The sequence below is a fragment of the Oncorhynchus masou genome, chromosome 13 (assembly GCF_036934945.1).
Source record: "Oncorhynchus masou masou isolate Uvic2021 chromosome 13, UVic_Omas_1.1, whole genome shotgun sequence".
NCBI classification, from domain to species: Eukaryota; Metazoa; Chordata; class Actinopteri; order Salmoniformes; family Salmonidae; genus Oncorhynchus; species Oncorhynchus masou.
In genome coordinates, this window is record NC_088224.1 from 49,244,114 (window position 1) to 49,256,482 (window position 12,369).

The window sequence follows — 12,369 nt, forward strand, 5'->3', positions numbered from 1 at the left end:
AGTTGACAGTGCATGTCAGAACAAAAACCAAGAAATGAGGTCGAAGGAATTGTCCAGAGAGCTCAGAGACAGGATTGTGTTGAAGAACAGATCTAGGGAAGGGTATCAAAAAATGTCTGCAGCATTGAAGGTCCCCAAGAACACAATGGCCTCCTTTTTAAATGGAGGAAGTTTTGGAGGTGACCAATGGTCACTCAGTTCCAGGATCAAGGGAATGATTATTATTTATTTATTTTTTTACCTTCATTTAACTAGGCAAGTCAGTTAACCTCTTACACCTATGGTGGCGCTATTTCATTTTTGGAAGAAAAACGTTCCCGTTTTAAACAAGATATTTTGTCACAAAAAGATGCTTGACTATGCATATAATTGCTACTGTTCGAAAGAAAACACTCTGACGTGTCCAGAAATACAAATATCTTCTCTGTGCGTGCCCTTTAACGTGAGCTTCAGGCAAAACCAAGATGACTTGGCATCCAGGAAATGACAAGGATTTTTGAGGCTCTGTCTTTCATGATCTCCTTATATGGCTGTGAACGCAAGAGGAATGAGTCTGCCCTTTCTGTCGTTTCCACAAGGTGTCTGCAGCATTGTGACGTATTTGTAGGCAGATCGTTGGAAGATTGACCATAAGAGACCACATTTACCACGTGTCCGCCCGGTGTCCTGCGCCGAAATTGGTGCGCAAAAGTCACCTGCCAGTATTTTTCCATGGGGCACAGAGAGAGAAGCAAGCTTCCACGAACTGCATGTCAATGAAGAGATATGTAAAAAAACACCTTGAGGATTGATTCCAAACAACGTTTGCCATGTTTCGGTCGATATTATGTAGTTAATCCGGAAAAAGTTTCACGTTGTAGGTGACTGCATTTTCGGTTCGTTTCGGTAGCCAGGCGCAATGTAGAAAACGGAACGATTTCTCCTACACACAGACGCTTTCAGGAAACACTGCGCATCTGGTATGTGGCTGGGAGTCTCCTCATTGAAAACATCAGAAGCTCTTCAAAGGTAAATGATTTTATTTATTTGGTTATCTGGCTTTTGTGAAAATGTTGCGTGCTACATGCTACACAAAATGCTATGCTAGCTTAGCATACTCTTACACAAATTAGTCAATTTCTATGGTTCAAAAGCATATTTTTAAAATCTGAGATGACAGTGTTGTTAAGAAAAGGCTAAGCTTGAGAGCAAACGCATTATTTTAATTTTATTTGCAATTTTCAGAAATCGTTAACGTTGCGTTATGCTAATGAGCCTGAGGCTTAGTCACAATCCCGGATCCGGGATGGGGAGTTTCAAGAGGTTTCAATGACAGCCTAGGAACAGTGGGTTAACTGCCTGTTCAGGGGAAGAACGACCGATTTGTACCTTGTCAGCTCGGGGGTTTGAACTTGCAATCTTCCGGTTACTAGTACAACGCTCTAACCACTAGGCTACCCTGGAGCAAAGTACAGAGGAGATCGTTGATGAAAACCTTCTACAGAGAGTTCAGGACCTCAGACTGGGGCGAAGGTTCACCTTCCAACAGGACGAGTCTCTGGAAGTCCTTGAGTGGCCCAGCCAGAGCCCGGACTTGAACCCGATCGAGCATCTCTGGAGAGACCTGAAAATAGCTGGGAAGCGATGCTCCCGATCCAACCTGACAGAGCTTGAGAGGCTCTGCAGAGAAGAATGGGAGAAACTCCCCAAATACCGGTGTGCCAAGCTTGTACCGTCATAGCCAAGAAGACTCTAGGCTGTAATCGCTGCCAAACGTGATTCAACAGTAAAGTGTCTGAATTATGAAAAATGTGATTTATTTATTTATTTTTGCTTTGTCATTATGTGGTTATTTGTGTAGATTGATGAGGGGGAAAAAACAATTTACTCAACTTTTGGATAAGGCTGTGACATAACAAAATGTGGAAAAAGTCTGAATTCTTTCCGAATGCACAATATATTGTAAACTTTAATCCATAGGCTAAATTCCAGTAACCTGATGATGGTGTCATGACGTTGGCCTGGGGGATAGGTTTATGAAAGTCATAAATACCTCTTCCCCCTTTTCCTCTCTACCCTACTGAGGTTACATTTGCAAAACCCTTAGTTAACATAGAGATTCTGGGAACATCAGAAGGTGGGGGGGGGGGGGGTGAACTATATACTGGTAATCCGAACAATTGAACATATGGTGGTACTTAATGAATATGATGTCAGTTCAGTTGTCATCTGACACATTCTCCTCAATGATAAGATGACATACACTCTACAGTGGAAAGTCTACACATCAGAGTTATCGGATTCACATGGAATTGTTGTTCAATTTAAATGTTTGAATATGAAATGATTCATGATGGGATGAAATGTGACTTTAGTTTCTAAAATGTGAGATTTGGGTTTTCATAAGATAGGGCTACTCAATCAGTGGCCCGCCCCTGTGAAGGGACATGGGCTATAAAACACACCCTCCTCTCCCTTCCTATATAAGCCCTTGACGACAATATAACCTCCTGTTCCAATGATGTGAGGACGACGGTCCAATGTCAGAATGGTTCTGATAATAACTACAGAACGAAGCCAACATCAGCGTGAGCTTGGTTGTGAATGGTTTGAACTTTGAACTCTTATTCACTACAGAAGTGATACCTCCTAGCGGTTGAGTTAGCAACAGCAGATGCAAAGAGGGTTAGGAAGGAACAGACAGAGTATCCCGTCTATCACCCAACGATGTTACGACAACGTATCCAATTGACAACCAGAGACATTGTTCAAAGGACTCGGTTTGGCAACACAGCCTTCCATCTACCACCAACCTACCGAGTAAATATTTATTGCATTTTCCTTTTCCAAATGGGCGGTAATTTAGAATGCATCAGATACTGTATTTACGATAGCACAGCTTCTCCCTGTGTCCCTCAGTCTTCCTGCTCTTTCACTCAAACCCAGCCCTTTTCCTTTGTGTAACAAGCTGTCATATCTGTTCTGCCCGCTAGGGACATTTTCCTTTATGACGTAATTTGTAATCAAGTTATGATTTAATTATGTGTATGCGTAATTGTGTGTGATTAGTGTAAATTAATAATTAAACCCAATTTTGTATTGCTGATTCAAATTGTTAGCCAGGGTTTGTGCAGATAACCAAGAATTTACAACATTCAGATGAGACTGAATTAAGATGAGGATTAATATTGACTGCTATTGATGTAAAATATTACTAGGTCTTTAAGAGTTTATTTGGAAGATAACAGCTCTATAAATATTATTTTGTGGTGCCCGACTCTCTAGTTAATTGCATTTACATGATTAGCTCAATCAGGTGATATTAATTACGGAGAAATTATTTTATAGAATAGCATGTCATATCACTTAATCCGGCATAGCCAAAGACACGACAATGGGTATTGGGAAAATTTGAGAAAACACGAATAATTAGTAATAAGGTCCTCAATCATCTGTACCGAAATTCCCTAGAGGCACCAGAACGTCACATTGAATAACATTTTGAGGGGCAAGAAAACTAAAAGTTGATTGACCTACCTCAGTAGAGACCAAAGGAATTTCCAAAGCTAGCCATCCCTGAGACGGGTTGTGGTAACTTGTATGTCAAAGTTTAGTAATGATGGTAGGTGCAGTGGGACTTTATGTAAAATGGCTTTATAAAATGAAAACATAGCAATGTATCAACCTACGTGCCATCAAATGCACATTTCCTTCCAATTGGCTACAAATATTCATGTGAATATTCTCAAATCTGCATGAAGAAAATGTGCATGATGACGTAGTGCACATAAAATAAGATGTTGTTTCAAACATATGTTTCAAATAAAGATCTAAAGTTTAATGTGTTTCCATCACATTTTCAATTATACCGATAGTTTTGTCACAAAACTGTGCCTACTCTGGTCTTGGGAACATGCGCTCTAGCCAACAACTCGCAGATACATTGCAGGTAAACTAGTCTAGTTACATGATGAGATTATTATGGATAAGAGAGGATATTTTTATTTGTCAAATGGCAGTCCAACATCAATCATCATGTCACCAGAATAAGACCCTTGATATTTTTTTGGAAAGCAGCATCAAGCCCATCACCCTGTGAAGATCCTCATAACTTATTTCCCTTATAGCCTAATAAACTGCATGCTTTCCAAGTCGTAGCGGGAGGACCACACACCACATCATCGCACAACTTCAAGTTTATTTTATATAATAATTATTATGCTGAACAAAAATGAACCCATGTTTCATGACTTTAAATAAAAGATCCCAGAAATGTTGCATACGCACAAAAAGCTTATTTCTCTCAAATGTTGTGCACAAATTTGTTTACATTCCTGTTAGTGAGCATTGAACATGAACTCAGAGTGAGTATAAACTCAGATAGAGTTCAGTGTGTCAAATCGGAGGGCCTGTTCTCCGGACCTCTGGCAGTCTATATGGGGGTATCACAGGGTTCAATTATTGGGCCGACTCTTTTCTCTGTACATATCAACGATGTCACTCTTGCTGCGGTTGATTCCCTGATCCACCTCTACGCAGACGACACCATTCTATATACATCTGGCCCTTCTTTGGACACCTTGTTAACAAACCTCCAAACGAGCTTCAATGCCATATAACTCTCCTTCCGTGGCCTCCAACTGCTCTTAAAAGCTAATAAAACGAAATGGATGCTTTTCAACCGATCGCTGCCCGCACCCGCCCGCCTGACTAGCATCAGTACTCTGGACGGTTCTGACTTAAAATATGTGGACAACTATAAATACCCAGGTGTCTGGCGAGACGATAAACTCTCCTTACAGACTCATATTAAACATCTCCAACCCAAAATTTAAATTAATTTAGCAAAAAAAGCCTCCTTCACTCATGCTGCCAAACATACTCTCGTAAAACTGAATATCCAACCGATCCTCGACTTCGGCGATGTCATTTACAAAATAGCCTCCAACACTCTACTCAGCAAGCTGGATGCAGTCTATCACAGTGCCATCCATTTTGTCACCAAAGCCCCATATACCACCCACCACTGTGACCTGTATGCTCTCGTTGGCTGGCCCTCACTACATATTCATCGCCAGACCCACCGGCTCCAGGTCATCTAAGTCTTTGCTAGCTAAAGCTCCGCCTTATCTCAGCTCACTGGTCACCTTAACAACACCCACCCATAGTACAAGCTCCAGCAGGTATATTTCACTGGTCATCCCCAAAGCAAACACCTCCTTTGGCGCCTTTCTTTCCAGTTCTCTGCTACCATTGACTAGAACAAATTGCAAAAATCGGGGAAGTTGGAGACATATCTCCCTCACTAACTTTAAGCATCAGCTGTCAGAGCAGCTGTACAGTACACAGCCCATCTGTAAATAGCCCATCCAATCAACCTACCTCATCCCCATATTGTTTTTATTTACTTTTCTTCTCTTTTGCACACTAATATTTCTACTTGCACATCATCATCTGCACATCTATCACTCCAATGTTAATTTGTTCAATTTTAATTACTTCGCTACTATAGCCAATTTATTGCCTTACCTCCTTACGTCATTTGTACACACTGTATAGACTGTTTCTATTGTGTTATTTACTGTACGTTTGTTTATTTCATGTGTAACTCTCTGTTGTTGTTTGTGTCGCACTGCTTTACTTTATCTTGGCCAGGTCGCAGTTTTAAATGAGAACTTGTTCTCAACTGGCCTACCTGGTTAAATAAAGGTGAAATATATATTTTTTAGTTCTCCTATGCCAAGGTAATCAATCCAGCTGACAGCATGTGGCATATCAAGAAGCTGATTAAACAGCATGATCATTACACAGGTGAACCTTGTGCAGGGGACAATAAAAGGCCACTTTTGTCACACAACACAATGCCACAGATGTCTAATGTTTTGAGGGAGTGTGCAACCGACATGCTGACTGCAGGAATGTCCACCAGAGATGGTGGCAGAGAATTGAATGTTAATTTCTCCACCATAAGCTGCCTCCAACATCATTTTAGATCATTTTGCAGTACGTCCAACCAGCCTCACAACCGCAAACCAAATGTATGAGGTCGTATGGGCGAGAGGTTTACTGATGTCAACACTGTGAACAGAGTGCCCCATGGTGGCGATGGCGTTGTGGTATGGGCAGGCAAAAGCTACGGACAATGAACACAATTGCCTTTTTTTATGGCAATTTCAATGCTCAGAGATACCGTGACGAGATCCTGAGGCCCATTGTCGTGCCATTCATCCGCCGCTATATACCTCATGTTTCAGCATGATAATGCACGGCCCCATGTCACAAGGATCTGTAATTCCTGGAATTGTTGCATGTAGCACTTTATTATTTGTTCAGTATATACATTTGTGGTTCCACCTTCATTTCTCCCATAATTAACTTTACAGACAAAAAACGATCCCAACATGTCGAACAAACAAATTATCTGTTGGCATTAATCACATTGTCCCGAAACTTCCTGTTTCCATCCCAGCTGTCGTGATTGTGTTTAATAAGGTAGGACTTTACTCGCATAAAAAAAATGTTTGTGGTTAGTGAAATGGATTCTCAAAGCAAACAAAGTTTGGAGTCAAATAAAGATTCTTTGAAGCTTAAACCAGTGGTGAAAGTCTGCAGGCTGTGACTGCAGCTCGAGCCGCATTGACAAATGCAAACAAGAGACAACCCTCCTTTTGTCACGACTTCCGCCGAGGTTGGCTCTCCTGCCTGTTCGGGTGGTGCTCGGCGGTCGTCGTCACCGTCCTACTAGCCACTACCGATCCCTTTTCGTGTATCTGTTGGTTTTGTCTGATTGGTTTCACCTGTGTGTTGTTTAGTTTATTAGTGTCTGTATATGTAGTAGGTTGTCCCGCCCTTGTTTTGTGCGGGATTGTTATTTGTGTATTCATGTCAGTCGGTGTATCGTGTGTTAATATTCTCCGGTCTGTCTTTATCCTGTGTTGGATTGTTCACCCTGTGTGTGTTGGGTTGACCGTGTTTCTTGTTCACCAGAGAATAAACTGTCATATCACTATCTGCTCTCTGCGCCTGATTCCACCCACCTTGTTTAGACGTGACAGAATCCCGCACCACCATGGAATCAGCAGGAGCAGCCGCGTCTCCTCTCCCATCGATGGAAGAGAGGGTCCTCCATCATACCAGCATGCTTCACCGGATTGGTTCTGCCATGGACCAAATGATGGAGAGAATGGATCGATGGGAGAGGCCTGGCCTCCCCACCTCATCTCTAGCACCCCCTTCTCCAGCACCTCCTGTTTCTGAGACCACATCTGGCTCCGGGGCTCTTTGGCTGACACTCCCACGGGAGTATGACGGATCGGCGGCTGGGTGCCAGGGTTTCCTCCTTCAACTGGAACTATACCCGGCTACCGTGCATCCTGCTCCCTCTAGAGAGGAGAGCGTGTGCGCCCTCATCTCCTGCTTGACTGGGCGAGCCCTCGAGTGGGCCAACGCAGCGTGGAATGGTCCGGACTCGGCGAGGGATAATTACCCAGAGTTCACCCGCCGATTCCGAGCTGTTTTTGACCATCCACCCGAGGGTCGGGCGGCGGGTGAACGGCTGTTCCACCTGCGTCAGGAGACGAGGAGCGTACATGAATTTGCCTTAGAGTTCAGGACTTTGGCAGAAGGAGCAGGATGGAACGACAGGACCTTGATTGATCATTTCAGATGTAGTCTCAGGGAGGACGTCCGCAGGGAGCTGGCATGTCAGGACACCACATTCACACTGGATGGACTTATCGATCTGGCTATCCGTCTCGACAACCTGCTGGCTGCTCGCGGGCGTTCGGATCAGGTCCTGTTGTTTCCAATCCCCAGCCCCCCTGCCCCTATCCCTATGGAATTAGGAGGTACAACTTCGAGGGGGACCGGAGGAGGAGTGTCCTCCTACACCAGTTGTGGTCGACGAGGGCACACGTCCGACCGGTGCTGGAGGAACTTGTCTAGGAGTCGGGAGAACAGGTGGAACACTGCTCGATCACCCCAGGTGAGTAAGCACCAAACTCATTCAGAGCTTCCTGTCGGTCATGTGTATGTATTGACTTCTTTCCCTGGGTTTTTTCCCTCTCTACAGCATAAGGCGCTAGTCGATTCAGGCGCAGCTGGGAATTTTATGGATCGTGGGCTTGCGTTAAGGCTAGGGATTCCCCTGGTGTCGTTAGATCGACCTTTCCCCGTGCATTCCTTAGATAGCCGACCATTAGGGTCAGAAGTAATTAGGGAGGCTACGGTGCCGCTGGACATGGTAACGCAGGGTGGTCATAAGGAGCAGATTAGTCTGTTCCTTACAGATTCACATGCGTTTCCAGTGGTGTTGGGGGTTCCCTGGTTAGCTCAACACAACCCGGTGATTTCCTGGCGACAGGGGGCTCTTAAGGGGTGGTCAGAGGAGTGTTCAGGTAGGTGTATAGGAGTTGCCGTTGGTGCGACTACGGTGGCTAGTCCAGACCAAGTTTCCTCCGTGCGCATTCCCTCTGAATATGCTGATTCGGCTATCGCCTTCAGTAAAGGGAAGGCGACCCAATTACCACCTCATCGTCGAGAGGACTGCGTGATAAACCTTCTGGAGAACGCTGCACTTCCTAGGAGTCACGTGTATCCATTGTCCCAGGAGGAGACGGTTGCGATGGAAACATATGTTTCTGAATCGCTGGGACAGGGGTACATTCAGCCCTCCGTATCACCCGTCTCCTCGAGCATCTTTTTTGTGAAGAAGAAGGATGGAGGTCTGCGTCCGTGCATTGATTATAGAGGTCTAAATTCCATCACAGTGGGGTTTAGTTACCCACTACCTCTCATCGCTACGGCGATGGAATCATTTCACGGGGCGCGCTTCTTCACAAAACTGGACCTGAGGAGCGCCTATAATCTGGTACGTATCCGGGGAGATGAGTGGAAAACAGCATTTAGTACTACTTCTGGTCATTATGAGTACTGGGTCATGCCATACGGGTTGAAGAATGCTCCAGCCGTTTTCCAATCCTTCGTAGATGAGATCTCCGAGACCTGCTCGGGCAGGGAGTTGTAGTGTACATTGGTGACATCTTGAACTATTCTGCCACACGCGCTGAGCATGTGTCTCTGGTGCGTAAGGTACTTGGGCGACTACTGGAGCATGACCTTTATTGCAAGGCGGAGAAATGTGAGTTTTTCAAACAGTCCGTTTCCTTCCTGGGGTATCGTATTTCCACCTCCGTGTGGTGATGGAGGATGATCACGTTACAGCCGTGCGTAATTGGCCGACTCCGACCACGGTGAAAGAAGTGCAGCGGTTTTTAGGGTTTGCCAATTACTACTGGAGGTTTATCCGGGGTTTTGGTCAGGTGGCTGCTCCCATCACCTCACTGCTGAAGGGAGGACCGGTGCGCATGCGCTGGTCAGCAGAGGCGAGCAGAGCTTTCAGTCGTCTGAAGGAGCTGTTCACCAATGCGTCCGTGTTGGCGCATCCGGACCCCTCTTTAGCGTTCATAGTGGAGGTGGATGCGTCCGAGGCTGGGGTTGGAGCCGTGCTGTCCCAACGCTCGGGCATGCTATCCAAGCTCCGCCCGTGTGCTTTCTTTTCGAGCAAGCTCAGCCCAGCGGAGCGAAACTATGATGTGGGGGACCGGGAGTAGTTAGCTGTAGTCAAGGATCTGAAGGTGTGGAGACATTGGCTTGAGGGGTCTAAATACCCTTTTCTCATCTGGACTGACCATCGTAATCTCGAGGACATCTGGGCAGCGAAGAGACTAAATCCACGTCAGGCTAGATGGGCCATGTTTTTTACCAGGTTCCAGTTTACCCTCACATATCGGCCAGGCTCCCAAAACACCAAAGCCGACGCACTGTCTCGCCTCTATGATACCGAGGAACGGTCAGTTGAGCCAACTCCCATCATTCCACCGTCATGTCTCGTGGCACCGGTGGTATGGGAGGTGGACACTGAGATAGAGAGGGCCTCACGGTCAGAGCTGGCTCCTCCTAACTGTCCAGTGGGGACTAAGTACGTGCCGAGGGTGGTCCGGGACAAGCTGATTCGGTGGGCTCATACTCTTCCCTCCTCGGGTCATCCTGGTATCGAGAGGACAGTGCGGAGTCTGAGAGGGAGATACTAGTGGCCCACACTGGCTAAAGACGTGAGATTTTATGTCTCCTCCTGCTCAGTGTGTGCTCAGAGCAAGGCTCCTCGGCACCTGCCTAGAGGAAAATTACAACCCCTCCCCGTTCCACAACGGCCGTGGACACACTTATCGGTGGACTTTCTTACCGACCTTCCCCCGTCCCAGGGAAGTACTACGATCCTGGTGGTTGTGGATCGGTTTTCTAAGTCCTGTCGTCTCATTCTGTTGCCCGGTCTCCCTACGGCCCTGCAGACTGCTGAGGCTTTGTTTACCCATGTCTTGCGGCACTATGGGGTGCCTGAGGACATTGTCTCTGATCGGGGTCCCCAATTCACATCCAGAGTGTGGAGGGCGTTTATGGAGAGACTGGGGGTCTTGGTTAGCTTAACCTCAGATTTTCACCCCGAGAGTAATGGGCAGGTGGAGCGCGTAAACCAGGATGTGGGCAGGTTTCTGCAGTCCTATTGCCGGGACCGGCCTGGTGAGTGGGTAAGGTATGTTCCATGGGCTGAACTAGCCCAGAACTCCTTACGCCACTCCTCTACTAACTTGTCTCCTTTTGAGTGTGTGTTAGGTTACCAGCCGGTCCTGGCTCCATGGCATCAGAGTCAGACCGAGGCTCCTGCGGTGGAGGAATGGGTACAGTGCTCCAAGGACACCTGGAAAGCCGTTCAGGACTCATTACGGTTAGCTGGAGAACGGCAGAAGAGGAGCGCTGACCAGCACCGCAGTGAGGCCCCCATGTTTGCACCGGGGGACAGGGTCTGGCTCTCGCCCCGAAACCTGTCCCTCCGCCTGCCCTGTCGGAAGCTGGGGCCGCATTGTGTGGGGCCGTTCAAAGTCCTGAGGAGAATAAACGAGGTGTGTTACAGGTTACAACTTCCTAGGTATTACCGTATTAACCACTCGTTTCATGTGTCTCTCCTCAGGCCGGTGGTGGCTGGTCCCCTGCAAGAAGGTGAGGTGCCTGAGGTCCCTCCGCCCCCTCTGGACATCGAGGGGTCCCCGGCGTACACAGATCGAGGCATTCTGGATTCGAGACGCCGGGTGGGGGCCTACAGTACCTTGTGGACTGGGAGGGGTACGGTCCGGAGGAGAGATGCTGGGTTCCGGTGGGGGACATTTTGGACCCTTCTCTCCTGATAGATTTCCACCGCTTCCACCCGGATCGCCCAGCACCTCGTCCTCCGGGTCGTCCTCGAGGACGGTGGCGGCGCGCTGTGGGAGCCGCACGTCAGGGGGGAGGGGGTGGGGGGGTACTGTCACGACTTCCGCCGAGGTTGGCTCTCCTGCCTGTTCGGGCGGTGCTCGGCGGTCGTCGTCACTGTCCTACTAGCCACTACCGATCCCTTTTCGTGTATCTGTTGGTTTTGTCTGATTGGTTTCACCTGTGTGTTGTTTAGTTTATTAGTGTCTGTATATGTAGTTGGTTGTCCCGCCCTTGTTTTGTGCGGGATTGTTATTTGTGTATTCATGTCAGTCGGTGTATCTTGTGTTAATATTCTCCGGTCTGTCTTTATCCTGTGTTGGATTGTTCACCCTGTGTGTGTTGGGTTGACCGTGTTTCTTGTTTGCCGGAGAATAAACTGTCATATCACTATCTGCTCTCTGCGCCTGATTCCACCCACCTTGTTTAGACGTGACACCTTTAGATTCCACTCTAGTTTTTTTACACTTTGTGACTTTTTTCCTCTGCCTGGCACCATTTTAAACGGATAAAAGTCAAATAAAAAAATACTATATAAAACTGTGAACATAGGTGGGGGAGGACAAAATGGGGAGGCGGATAACGGGGGAGGCAGAAACTGCTGACAAAGGTAAACAAAGAGAATTTCGGGGGAGACAGTGTGAAGCTAAACAGCTCAGCCACAAGCGCTACTGTCAGAGTTCCACTCACACTGATAACAATTATAGTGACTGAACACCCTCGTTATTTATTGAGAGGCGAGTACACAGGACTGATTGAAAACAAAAAAAGGAAAAGAACAGCAAGAGCAACAGTAAAGGATCCACTATTTGAGGGCGAGAAAAATAAGAGATAAAACGGGTATGTATTTGTAGTGATAGCGGTGACTTGACCAGGAGGCCATTGATCAAGCGGTTGATAGAGAAGAGAACATCTTTGGGTTTGATTGAGGTCGCTTAAGAAATCAAAACCTTTAATAGGGGTTGATGAGTGAATCGGGTAGAAATATGAGAAGCATACCAATCAGCCCAAATTAGTAACAGGCACCCAAATTAAATCTGAGTGAAATTAGCATAATTGTGGCACCATGACGCAATTAACCAAAAA

At 46.6% G+C, this 12,369-nt stretch overlaps 1 protein-coding gene across 1 annotated transcript in view; it reads right to left on the bottom strand.

Moving 5' to 3' along the window:
• Positions 1-12,369, bottom strand: part of LOC135551471 (beta-1,3-glucosyltransferase-like) — a 158,722-nt gene that overhangs the window by 127,808 nt on the left and 18,545 nt on the right. The window lies entirely within an intron of this gene.